The sequence below is a fragment of the Giraffa tippelskirchi genome, chromosome 4 (genome assembly GCF_054371585.1).
Source record: "Giraffa tippelskirchi isolate mGirTip1 chromosome 4, T2T-mGirTip1v1.2.pri, whole genome shotgun sequence".
Lineage (NCBI taxonomy): Eukaryota > Metazoa > Chordata > Mammalia > Artiodactyla > Giraffidae > Giraffa > Giraffa tippelskirchi.
The window spans coordinates 34,961,238-34,974,936 of record NC_137278.1 but is presented as its reverse complement, the minus strand read 5'-3'; the positions used below and the strand labels follow the sequence as shown (position 1 = coordinate 34,974,936).

At 40.4% G+C, this 13,699-nt stretch overlaps 1 protein-coding gene across 1 annotated transcript in view; it reads left to right on the top strand.

Moving 5' to 3' along the window:
* Window positions 1-13,699, top strand: part of ALK (ALK receptor tyrosine kinase) — a 759,079-nt gene that overhangs the window by 460,246 nt on the left and 285,134 nt on the right. The window lies entirely within an intron of this gene.

The following is a 13,699-nucleotide window of genomic DNA, read 5'->3' as shown; positions in this document are numbered from 1 at the left end:
TCAAAATCCAGGCTGGGACTTAGAAGAACAGTCCCCACCTTATTTTTTTAACCAGAATCCTGTTCCCTTAGCTTCAGATTCAGTCAGAGCCACAGACCATGTTTGGGGGCTCAGCAGTTCCCTCCCACACAGCTCCCCCACCTCATGCTTGGCTGCTGTTCTACATACAGCAGAGAGCTGAGAGGAAGCACCCACTCAATCTCCCCCACATCTACTCTGTTTGTTAATATTTCAGTCCTTTTGGACCATGATCCCAAACTGACAATCCTGAGAAATCCAATTTTTGCCTACTTTTTTGATGACTCTGGAGTTCAGGAAGTTAAGAGTATTGCTTTTTAATTAATTCTACCTTCTAGAAGCTCAAAAAGCATAGTGCTTCTAACAGTGACCCCCTCTAACTCTTCTGGAAAATGGATATGGACCTGTTCGTTGGTGTTGTTTTGGGTCATTATTTTTCTCTTAAAACTCTACTTTAGAAAAACTTGCATTTTTGAAATGGCTGTCATTTAATTCCATAGGCAGTTGATTTAAGCTTCATTTTTTTTCCATTAAGTGAAAATTAAATTAAGCTCATTATTGTATTAGACAGGCATTGATTGTACTCACTTTGGTTTTAATTAAATGCTACTATTCATTATTTCCTCCTGTGTAGTGCTTTTAATTTTCTTTGGTATATAATTTGGGGTAACAACAATATCAGTAAATTATCCCTCATAAATAATATTCAAAGAGAAAGACAAACAAAGCACACTGTGAAGCAATTTGAAGGTATTTGCTTATTGTTTTTAATTTACTGGTAGGATATTTATCAAGGGATATTTTTCCATGTTGTTCCTTTGTGATAAAACAGGGCATGCTCATATCTCTCTTAAGCAGCTCTGACTTTTGCAGTTAATGGCTGACTTCAAGACATCATTGATCTTAAAAATGTGCTGACTTTATGTGCAACACTGAAGATATGGTCCAGGGGGTAGATGTTTGAATTTAAGTCTAAGAACATTATCAGAAAGGTTCAGAAAAATGTCCAGAGAAGCTTATTTATCTATAGTTTTTTCTAAAACATTTGTGAGGCACTTATTTCATGCTGAACAGTCTCCTGGGGTCCTGGAAATGTATGGCATGATAGAAGACCACAGACCTTGTCCTTCTGGTACTTGTATTCTAAAGGATAGGAGATAACATAATATGCACTGACTCCAACCCTCCAAGAGGACAGGACTCCCATTAACCTGCTGACAAAGCCTGGGCCATTCTCTGCAAGTCTAGACTTTGAGCAAGATCATGTATTTTGCACTCTCCTCCACTAAATATTTTATCATGAAAAGCACAGAACAGCTTAGCTGAGCTCAAAAGGACAGACAGATACCACCTCTCAAATCCAGATAATAAGTAGAAAACAGAGTGAATAGATCAAGCTGCTGCAGGTGTCCAGGGTTCTGGGTAGAGAACCCTAGTTCATTCAGCTAGGAATTTGGTCACTACTGGTAAGTAGTTCTCAGGGTGACCACCAGGATGTGAGTTCAGCAGTCAGTGCTTACATCCAGGGTTGACAATGGGATAAGCTTCCCCAGGCATACAGGGAACCTAGACTAGTGTTTTTTAGCAAGCTGTAGTCCTATGGACAATGTCTTCTGATGTGAAACTGAACCAAATTGTCAGTGATTAGATCTGATTCTGGCCTTTAGAGAGTTGCAAGTGCAATGCAAACAACTACACAAGGAGGGATGAGCCTGGCTGGGAAGAGGAGGACTTGTAAACAAACAAACCACTCCAAATGAGCTTAGCCTTCAAGTCAAAATCCCAAAATGTGAAATCATGCCAAGAAGACAGCCTAAAATCAATGATCAGGATATGAATGCTCTTCGGATGAAAAGAAATTTATGTACCAGTCTGAACTGGTTTTAATATGAGTACATTTAGTATATACTTAAATCGATACATAAAGGGAACTTCTGTTTAAAAAGTTAGGAAGCAAAAGTTATGAGAAAAACAGGCTGACATGAAATGAAAACAGGGAGATATGAAAAGGAACCAATTTTAAATATTAGAAATAAAAAGATAGTCATTAAAAATAGAATAAAAATAAAATTTTAAGTAAAATTTAACAGCTTAGTAGATAAGATAAACTCTGGAGTGGTCTTCTTCCGGTGGAAAATTAGTGGAATTTACGATTACATTCACCCAGAATACAGCAGAAAGAGACAAAGAGATTTTCTCAAGTCTTTGAAAAGCGGTTGAAGATATGGAAGACAGAGAGGGTCTTACATAGTCAAACAGGTGTCAGGAGAGAGTAGAGGAGGTAGAAGAGAATCAATACTTGGAAACATAATATAAGAATTTTACAGACATGAAGAAAGGCAGAATTATTTAGATAAAAAGTCCACTCCAAGTATGTAGCATAATTAGGGAATATATATACACCTATATGTTCAGATTATCAAGGATAATAAAGAGAAAAATCTTGAAAAACTAGTAGAATATCTTTAATGAAGCATAAGTGACATGTAACATTATATTTATTTCAGGAATATAACATAATGATTCAATATTTGTATACACTGTCCAAGTAGAATATTTTTAAAGGGATTAACTATAATCAGAGTATCAGACTTCTCACCCAGGACTGATGCCATAGAAATCATGTACTCTGATCACAGTGCAATTAAATCAAAAGTAAATATAATAATAAAAGATAGTTAAAAGCAATACCAAAATATGTTTGAAAACATAAACATGTCCTAAATGACCCATAGGTTAAAGAAACAACCACAGTGGAAATGACTAAATATATAGAAATGAGAGACAGAAACAGTACTAAGGAAAATTTGTGAAATGCAACTACAGTGAATTTGAAGTCAGATTTATAACCTTATGTACATTTTCCAAAAAAAAATTATAATATTCAACTCAACAAGATACAAATATAAAACCTAATAAAACAGAGAAAATATAAGGAAAAAGATAATAAAGAGTGGTTAACAAAGCTGGTTCTTTGGAAAAAAAAACACTAATAAATCAAGCAAAAGAGAAAAAGAAAAATCAGACAATAGCTACAGATAAAGTAGAACTTTTTTTTAAATAAATGAATTCAATAAACAATTTTATGTTAATAAATTTGAAAACTCAGATGAAACACAGTTTTCTGGAAACAGATAAATTGCCAACATTGACTCAAAAAGAAATAGAAACTCCAAATAAACTGATATAAATAAATGAATATTATTTCATTGAGTATTATTTCACTATTAAAAAAGTGAATCAATAATCAGCCCGTTGAACACCCCCCAAAGATGCAAGATCCAGATGATTTTAGGGAAACCTTTCTAACTCCCCAGAAACAGGTAAATAAACCTAATGGTTTACAAAGTATTTCAAAGAATAGAAAAAAAGGTAATACTACCAAACTCATTTAATACAGCCAGCATGCTCTTGATAACAAAACTGACAATAAAGGAACACTTCAGATGACTCTCCTTTAATACCATAGTGAAAGTTGCTCAGTCGTGTCTGACTCTTAGCGACGCCATGGACTGGTCCGTGGAATTCTCCAGGCCAGAAAACTGGAGTGGGTAGCCTTTCCCTTCTCCAGGGGATCGTCCCAATCCAGGGATCGAATCCATGTCTCCTGCACTGTAGGCAGATTCTTTACCAGCTGAGTGAGAAGGAGTGGGTAGCCTATCCCTTCTCCAGCAGATCTTCCTGACCCAGGGATCAAACAGGGGTCTCCTGCATTGCAGGTGGATTCTTCACCAGCTGGGCTACCAGGGAAGCCTCCTTAATAAGTCCTAAATAAAATACAAGCAACCAAATCCATCAGTATATTTCTAAAGTATGCATAGCATAACCCATTATGATTTGTCCCAGGAATGCAGAGATGGATCAATAACAGAAAACTTATTAAATAGACAGAAATCATTTTATCTACCTATTTAATTACCCACCTGTGTAATAATAATATAAAAACATTCATGAAATAAAAAAGTACCAAATTCAAGATAGTGACTGCATCTATGAAGAGAGGGGAAAAAATGGGATTCAGGAGGATAAATAGAGGGGCTTTGAGATAAAATATGTATTATTACATTAAACAAAACCTAAATCAAAATGGTGAAAAGCTAATGATTTGATAAAGCTGAGCTGGGCGCATGGGTGTTACCTAAATTATTCTTTAAGGGTTTCTATGTGTTAAAAATATTTCACAATTTAAAGTAAAATATTACTTACAGATCTGTCTTCAGTTCAGTTCAGTTCAGTTGCTCAGTCATGTCCGACTCTTTGCGATCCCACAGACTGCAGCATGCCAGGCATCACTTGTCTTGGGGCTTCTCAAGCTTGTATGTACATGTAAATCATATGAGAATCTTATTAAACTGCAGGTGCCCAGTGAGTAGGTTCCTGGACTGGGGCCTGAGATTCTGTAATTCTAAAAAGTTCCCAGGTGATATTGATGCTACTGGTGCATGAACACTTTTTGAGTAGAAAGAGTAATTGTCAAACCTGGACATACATGGAGTTGGTTGGGGAGCTTCAAAGAGAACCTAACGTTTATGCCCCAGCCTCAGCCCCAGCCCCAGGGATTCTGATTCAGTTGGCTTGGGACAGTAATGCCTAGACAATGATACTTTGGGAAAGCTTCTAAGTGATCCTAGCATGCAAACGTGGTTTAATTGAATGCAGCTCATTTTGTAGCTAAGGAAACTGACTCAGGAGAGGTGGACCACATTGCACAGATTGCTGGCCACCAGATTCTACTTTTGCAATTCCCATTCCAATTCTCTTTCCAGGCACAAAATTTTTACTTCAGTCTCTTCCAAGTTTCTGCCCTTCAGGTTTCCAAGTGTCTGTTGCTCATTCCCTCTTAGCACAATTACTGGGTGATTGTGTGCTCAGTTGTGGCTGACTCTTGGCAACCCCATGGACTGTAGCCCACCAGACTTCTCTGTCCTTGGAATTTTCCAGGCAGGAATACTGGAGAGGGTTGCCATTTCCTACACCAGGGTATCTTCCCAACCCAGGGATGGAACCCATGTCTCCTGCATCTCCTGCATTGGCATGCAGATTCTTTACCACTGTACCACCTGAGAAGCCAAATAACTGGGTAGAATAGTTATAAAGCAAGACAGGCTGCCAATGGCATTCTTCAGCCACCTCCCTTCCCATCCATTGCCCCCTCCAGGCACAAAAAGAAACACTCTTGGGGAAGTTCTTGCCTTGGATTTGAGTAAGTGACATCATGAAAGAGTAAAGAACTTTCTTCTCCCAAGTTTTTTTGTTTTTGTTTTGTTTTGCTTTGCTTTCTCTTGCACAGCACTCTCCTGCTCTCTTATCAGCTGAAATGTACAACACTGTGATCATTTCACTGCACCAGTAGCACTTATTAATGTCCAAAGCACCTACAAGATCCATGGATGTATCCTATTCGAAAGAAAGCCTTAGTGCATGACCTCATGTCACACCATGAGCTCAACACAGTTTTAAAATGTTAGGTGAACTTTTCCCAAGTGTTCCCAGCTTTCATTCTTTTCTTCTAGCTTTGATCTCTACTTTTCCTTACTAATCCACCCTGATTTGATAACCCTTCCTCAGATGTACGCATAGACAGCATTCACCCTCACTTCTCCTTGACCTTAAACAAGTAGGATTTATGCCTGGACTTCAACTCCACCTTCAGATACAAAATACTTAGAAATACAGGCTGTTAGAGTTTAGAAACTAGAAAATCTTGCAAATTAAAAACTACAGCTATGGGGTAACTTACTCCTGCTCATGGCATGCTATCCACTGGTATATCTCATACTGAACAGCTGTATCCCACCCTTAGAAAAGGCAGAGGAACCAGAGATCAAATTGCCAACATCCGATGGATCATCAAAAAAGTAAGAGAGTACCAGAAAACCATCTATTTCTGCTTTATTGACACAATAAGCTGTGGAAAATCCTGAAAGAGATGGGAATACCAGACCATCTGACTTATCTCTTGAGAAACCTGTATGCAGGTCAGGAAGCAAGAGTTAGAACTGGACATGGAACAACAGACTGGTTCCAAATAAGAAAAGGAGTCTGTCAAGGCTGTATATTGTCACCCTGCTTATTTAACTTATATGCAGAGTACATCATGATAAACGCTGGGCTGGAAGAAACACAAGCTGGAATCAAGATTGCCGGGAGAAATATCAATAACCTCAAATATGCAGATGACACTACCCTTATGGCAGAAAGTGAAGAAGAACTAAAGAGCCTCTTGATGAAAGTGCAAGTGGAGAGTGAAAAAGTTGGCTTAAAGCTCAACATTCAGAAAACTAAGATCATGGCATCTGGTCCCATTACTTCATGGCATATAGATGGGGAAACAGTGGCTGACTTTATTTTTTGGGCTCCAAAATCACTGCAGATGGTGATTGCAGCCATGAAATTAAAAGATGCTTACTCCTTGGAAGGAAAGTTATGATCAACCTAGATAGCATATTAAAAAGCAGAGACATTACTTTGCCAACAAAGGTCCGTCTAGTCAAGGCTATGGTTTTTCCAGTAGTCACGTATGGATGTGAGAGTTGGACTATAAAGAAAGCTGAGCGCCGAAGAATTGATGCTTTTGAACTGTGGTGTTGGAGAAGACTCTTGAGAGTTCCTTGGACTGCAAGAAGATCCAGCCAGTCCATCCTAAGGGAGATCAATCCTGGGTGTTCATTAGAAGGACCGATGTTGAAGCTGAAAGTCCAGTACTTTGGCCACCTCATGCGAAGAGCTGACTCACTGGAAAAGACCCTGATGCTGGCAAAGATTGAGGGCAGGAGGAGAAGGGGACAACAGAGGATGAGATGGCTGGATGGCATCATCGACTCGATGGACATGGGTTTGGGTGGACTCAGGGAGTTGGTGATGGACATAGAGGCCTGGTGTGCTGTGGTTCATGGGGTCACAAAGAGTCGGACACGACTGAGCAACTGAACTGTCACCCCTAGCAATACCTTTCCAAGCCCAGAGAGAGCCTTATGATTCCAACACTAATGGAGTTTTCATTTCTAATATTGGTCTTATACCAGAACTGTCTCAGGGGAAAAAGGTAATGACTGGTTAGAATTCACCCAGGGGTTACACTAAAGGTTTATGGTTTGTCCATTTGAGATCTGTGGTCATTGATAGAGAGGGTAAGGCACAGTTGGCTTAATTAGGCTTTCTAACAGGCCCACTGAACTGACCATATTCTTTCTTCTAAGGCAAATAGTGTGTGGGGCAATTAATTACTTTTTTTTGCGTGTGTGTGAGAACTGAGGTTTAAGAGCCTTTGAAAATCAATGCATAAGTCATTCTGTTTCTGGGTTTTAAATAGTACCTTGACCCTCTTTCCTGAATATAAACTAACCACTGTATCAATAGTCTTTCCTTTTACTTATCACTTTTCTGGGCAGGAAAGCTATGAACCATGTAAAGAGAAAAATGACAGCTGCAGAGAGGAGTCCCAAAAAACTGTATTTGAAATATACAAAGAAGAAAACTTTAGACTCAAAATTATTAAAAATGAAAAGACTTAGAGACAATGAGTCCAACATCATTGAAGAAATTGAAGCCTAAAAAAGTAGCTTTGCCAAAATCAGAGACTGTAGAAAACTAAAGAAAGACAGGGACCTGGGGTCTGGCAGGCACAGAATCAGTTAAGATGGGCCTTTATTTATGTATGTTGATAAAATAGCACACATAAATTGATTCTAGTAAAATCAAATTATAAGCAAAGTTTATTATAGGAGCTTGCAGTTTATAGGAATCCTATGATAAAGATTGAAAAACAATTTTTCCCTTCCCCATTGCTCTTTTATTTTTAATCTGGGTTTGTCCACAGGAGAGTTCCTTAAAGCCCAATATACTGGCAAGTTAATGAGTTCTTACTGTTGAGTTTGTTTTCTTACTAAGATGAAAATGATGAAATGGTAAAATAGTTAAAGCGATGAACTACAGGTCAGAAATCCAAATTCTAGTCCCACTCTACCCATAACAAGTTATGTGGGCTTGGATGCGTCACTGAACCTCCATAAGCAGCTATTTCCTCACCAGCTGTTCTAGAATAATCTCTAATATTTTCTTTCCCTAAATCTGATACCCATCCTCAGACACAACTCCCAGTAGAAGAATACACTCAGTTGCTCCATGCAGTAACTCAAAGGACCACACTCAGTCTTTTTCCTGGTTTAAGATTTCGATCAATGTGTGATCCTTGCTCATCAGCAGCAAAGCATCTCCTGGGAGTTCATTAGAAATGCAGAATCTCAGGCCTCACCCAGACCTGCCAAATTGCAATCTGCATTCTAACAATGTCTCTAGGAGATTCATATGCACATGGGGAAGCACTGGCTTAGGATACCTTGTCCAGCTTCCCAGATGATAACTGGCTTTTCTTGGACCTTCCTCGGTGCCCACTTTAGCATCACCTATGTGTTGACCTGCCTGTCGTGCTCTAGCTGACCTAGCGACCCCCAGTTCTGCTTCCTTCCCTGTGTCTGACTGACCTCTCCTCTAGGCTGGTGTGTGAAGTAAGTGAGTAGATTGACAGACAACAGCAAGAAAGGTCAACATATCCCTGGGGCAGGGGGACAACAAAAAGCAGAGACAAGAAATATAAACAAGCAACTTGGAACCACTGAGTTCAGAGATAAACAGTCCCATACAACTCAACCAACTCTGAAAATACTTACAATATATCTATTTAAGGAGTTGTTAGACAAGTTTTTCTAGGTCAAGAATAAAAAGCACAATAGAAAAATAAAAGAAAAATAAGAATATGAATAGGCAGTTCACAAAATAGAAGTAGGATGGTCAGTAAACCCATCAAACTATGCTCAACCTCAGGGAATTCAAATTAAAGCAACAGGATACCATTTCAGCATCTCTCCAAATGGAAGCAATATACCTGTTATTCTTTTTTAAAATAAACTTTGCTTTTAATTATGAAATATTACAGAAATACAGAAAATAATATAACAAACACCCGTGTACCCACTGCTTAAAATGGATATTAACATTTTGGCCTATTTACTTTTCTCCCCCTTTTTAAGTGATAAAGCATCACTCCACTCTCATTTTACCTCCCCCATCACTCTCCTGAAGTTGCTAGGTGTTAGTCCATGTGTGACTTGGTACTTTTTCTACATATGAAAAGTCCAAAGTCAATGCATATTCTGTTCTGATGACACTATATATGTCTTTCAGAACTTGTATTTCTTCACTCCACATTGGGGAAATTTTCTGTGTTGATATATAGGGAGTTTGTTCATTTTTTTTAAGCTGATTTTTAGCATTTAATTGAATGAATACAACAGTGAGTCATAGGTTGAAAGGAATGAAAAAAGAAAAACTTAATAAATTCTGGTGCTTTGTCTAGTATATTTTAGGTCTGGTATACCAGACTCCAAGAATCGCATGCTCATTTTCCTGGTCTAAACTTGTGCTTTCCACCCCTGAGTTTAATGAATTCTCTTCCCTACATTTTCCTAACTTCTCCCAAGGTCACTTCCAGAACAGAATTACTCATGTCTCTTGGTGATGGCAGAAGGACAGAGAACCAGCAACCCCTGGGGCACACAGTCCCAGGGGTCAAGCTGCCTCATGGCACCCTGTTTTACCCTGTGGTCTGCAATCTAAGTGTCCATGACTGGGAAAGGCTCAGCTCCCTTCACCCAGTGATACATGGAAAAAAAATGCAAATACTTTATTGCTACAATTTATCCTAAAGGAGATTTGCAAAGCCGCATGCCTGAGATTTATGGTGTGACATCCAGAGATTTCATGCACTGTATTTCTCATTTATGAGCCTCAATTTAGTTAAGAGAAAAGAAACTATCTAGAGCAAAAACACCCTGAAGCTTTGGTAAAATGGGATATTTAATTAATTCCAAAATCACCACATGGATAAAAAGTGAGTTTCAGATCCATGTGTTCAAGCAACCCCTGGCCTTCTCATTAGCTCCCTCCTATGTCTTGGTGACCAAGCTAGGCTCCCAGAAACCTATGCTTGCAACCTCAAATCCTACAGCACTCTCAGGCAGGCCTGGAGCCTAGAAAGCTCAGGGTGCAAACTTTCCCCTAAGTAACCTGGTTGTGTGGGTTGATTTGCATATGCAAAAAACTTGCTGCTTGTTGGTCTGTAGAAGCCTGGAGAGCACAGAAGTCCTTTACTTCAAAGCTCTCCTACAAAAGCACACAGTAAGGAGTAATGGAAAGAAGCAGCGACCATCAGGGAAATAAGTCCTCCATCTGAACTTGCTGCTTGTTGGTCTGTAGAAGCCTGGAGAGCACAGAAGTCCTTTACTTCAAAGCTCTCCTACAAAAGCACACAGTAAGGAGTAATGGAAAGAAAGCAGCGACCATCAGGGAAATAAGTCCTCCATCTGCCCCAGCTGTTTCCAGGTGCATATGCGGAAGACAGCACCCTCCCACCTTTCTTGGAAGGAACTTGTGTGACTCCAGGCAGACAATGGATGTGAGGGCTGTTTGAGGCTACAGTGCCCTTTATACAAGATAAGGTCGTGATAGTCATGTCCACAGAACAGGATGGTTTGTTGATCGACCCTAAAAGGAAGTTACAGAAGGGAAAGGTAGACCACATTTATTTATATGATCGTGTTTTATATGTATGAACATATTTATGTTCACATGTATGTTTATATTCATATTTGTGATTTTGTTACTATTCATATTTCTATTTATTTGACCGGGAGCCAAAAGCAGGGAGCCTAGGAGGAGCTCTCGGAAGCTGAAAGCAAGGCAGTCTCTTCATTTCTGATGGATGGAAAAGCATATACCACGTGGGGCAGTGCTTTGCACAGCTTATCAGTATTGAGCTGAGACTTGGGAAAATAGCCTTTTTTCTTTTTGTTTAAATCGTGTTATCTGCTGGCAAAAGATCTTGACTCGCCTCGCCTATATGCTCCCACACAGCACCTCCAAGTGAGAACCCAAGCTGTCAGATTCTAAGTCACACTCAGAAGCAGCTCACATTTCCTGACCACTGACCTCGTGCTGGCTGGGTGAGCACTCTGCCCTAAGTCATCCAGACCCCCTCTGAAGTCCCCGCCTTTCTCAGTGCCCCTCACCACACTGGGACCCCGCTTTCCTTTGCATCTCTCCACACTCCCAATGTTTGCCATCCCTGCTGGTAGCATCTATTACCCTCTGAACCACTGTCTCCCAGAGCAAGAAGAGCTGGAAATTTCAAGATTTTATCCCCTTTTGTCTATGGCCTTCAGAATCTGGAAACTATTCTACTTTATTAAGAATCATATAATGTCTCTGATGAAGCAGCCTGAACCTGAGGGTGGGAACTTAGTGACTTGCTTCGCTGGGAAGAGAAATGAAGTGAAGTGAAAGTCGCTCAGTTGTGTCCGACTCTGTGACCCCATAGAATATACAGTCCATGGAATTCTCCAGATGAGAATACTGGAGTGGGTTGCCAGTTGCTTCTCCAGGGGATCTTCCCAACCCAGGGATCAAACCCAGGTCTCCCACATTGCAGGCGGATTCTTTATCAGCTGAGCCACCAGGGAAGCCCTTAGCTGGGAAGGAAAATATCAAACATCAATTGAATACGCATTGTGTACTGGGCACTCTCCTAGGCAATTTAATAGTTTCCCTCTTAAAGCCTCACCACAACTAGAGAGGCAAGTATTGTAGTTTACTTTATAACACTCAGAAATGTGAATATTGTGTCCCAGACCACACAGCTGGTAAGTAATAGAGCAGCTTTCTATATGTTGCATGGTGCGCCTCTGGCCTGTGGGATAAGGTGATACTAAGCATATTGATTTTTGTTTAGTCTCTCAGTTGTGTTTGACCCTTTTGCGACCCCATGGACCATAGCCCATGAAGCTTCTCTGTCCATGGAATTTCCCAGGCAAGAATACTGGAATGAGTTGTCATTTCCTCCTCCAGGGGATCTTCTCGACTCAGGAATTGAACCTGCATCTCCTGCATTGGCAGGCCGATTCTTTACAACTGAGACATCAGAGAAGCCCAAGCATGTTGATATGGGCATATAATTTCCAGGCCCCCTGGTTCATTCTGATCTGTGTAAATTATTCAGACCTTCTATGCCAGGCGTCATCTCCCTATTCCTCTTCAGTTACCCAAACCTAACCCAGCCAGCACTGCTCAGCTCAGCTCTGTCTGATGGCACACCTCTTCCTGTAGATCCACAGCCTTTCTAGCCTGATGTCCCACTCTATACTGCATCCTCCACCCACGAAATGGTAAATGGAAATCCCACCTCCCCATGACCCAATCAAGTCCCTGAAGGTATAGTGCAGGACCCAGAACAGCCATCTGGGGTCCCTCCATGTGGCTGGAATTCCATTATTAACATTCCATTATTTGCCTTCAGAATTTGTCATTGTGAATTGGGGAGATAATAATGCACTAAGCCTTGTTAGGCATTTATATCATTCTTTGATTTCACTTTATGAAGGCAGTTTTGATAAGAGAATATTAAGAAGCCCATTGGAGTTGCTCAAGGACAATTAAGAAAAGCGATTGAGAAGAAGATTGGGTGGGAGAGGGATGACAGAAGACTAAGATAACCTCACTCCCCTGCCAAGTTTGCCTAAGGGCGAGATAGTTGTTGACTGATCAGTCAAGGATTCTGGAATAGGAGAAGTAGAATTCTTAGGAATCATCTAGGCCTGTTCCCAGTTATTACAAAAAAAAAAAGAGCTAAGGTCCAACAGAAGTAGCTGTCATCTTTTTAAAACACACATCTGACTGTGCCACTGGCACTCTGCAAGCCATTCAGCTGCTGGCCACAGCAGCCAGGTTTGGATAGAGACAGACTTCATACAGGACACACATCTATTGGCATATGCAGATTTTGACTTCTCTTCAGTATATAATTATTTGATGCCTAGTATATTCCAGTCCCTTTAGGAACCAAGTGAAGTGTAATTTCCTCACTGATTTCTTCATTGCTCCCAGTCTAATTATTCCTCCCATGCAGAACCCCTGTGCTGTTCCTCGATAGAACTTGTCACTATTTGTAGTGAAACATTTATTGGTGTGTTTATTCACTTAAAAGCTGCCCCTCCCTACCCAACTAAACTTTAAACCCCATGAGTCTGGGAAGCATGTTCAGCAGAGTGAAGTGAGTTGGTTGTCCAATGCAGAGTAGACATTCAATAAATACTTATTAAAGCATTAAATGAATGAATGAAATGTGCTAGGGGCTGGGGATATAGCAAATGATAAGACTGATATGGAGTCCACCCTCACAGAACTTGCTCAGGGCAGGAGGGGGAGAGAAAGGAGACAGTTATCAAGGGGGCAGAACTATGATGCTGATGCTCATTTCCAGGGGAATGGGGTGGGGCACCATCCCAGCTCTGCTCTATCCGTTTCCCATCCACTCTTGAAACTGATGAGAATACAAGTGAGTCAGAGTGTGGTGCACAGTGACTGCTTCTAATGAAAAACAACTGTAAAAAGGCTTGTCAGTCAGTATCTGAGGAATCATTATTAAGGAATTACTAGCAATGCATCTCAACTAATTTCTGCATCTAAAACTACAGTGAAAAAGGCTGAGGATGAGATCCAAGTTCTTTCTGGAGGAGGGGCTCTTTTGCAGCCTATCTGACCTGTCTCTTGTCTCTTCTCACCTCTTTTCCCTGAGTGCCTACGCATACGCTGAATCCCAGCCCACACCATGTTTCCCCCCCCCCTTGCT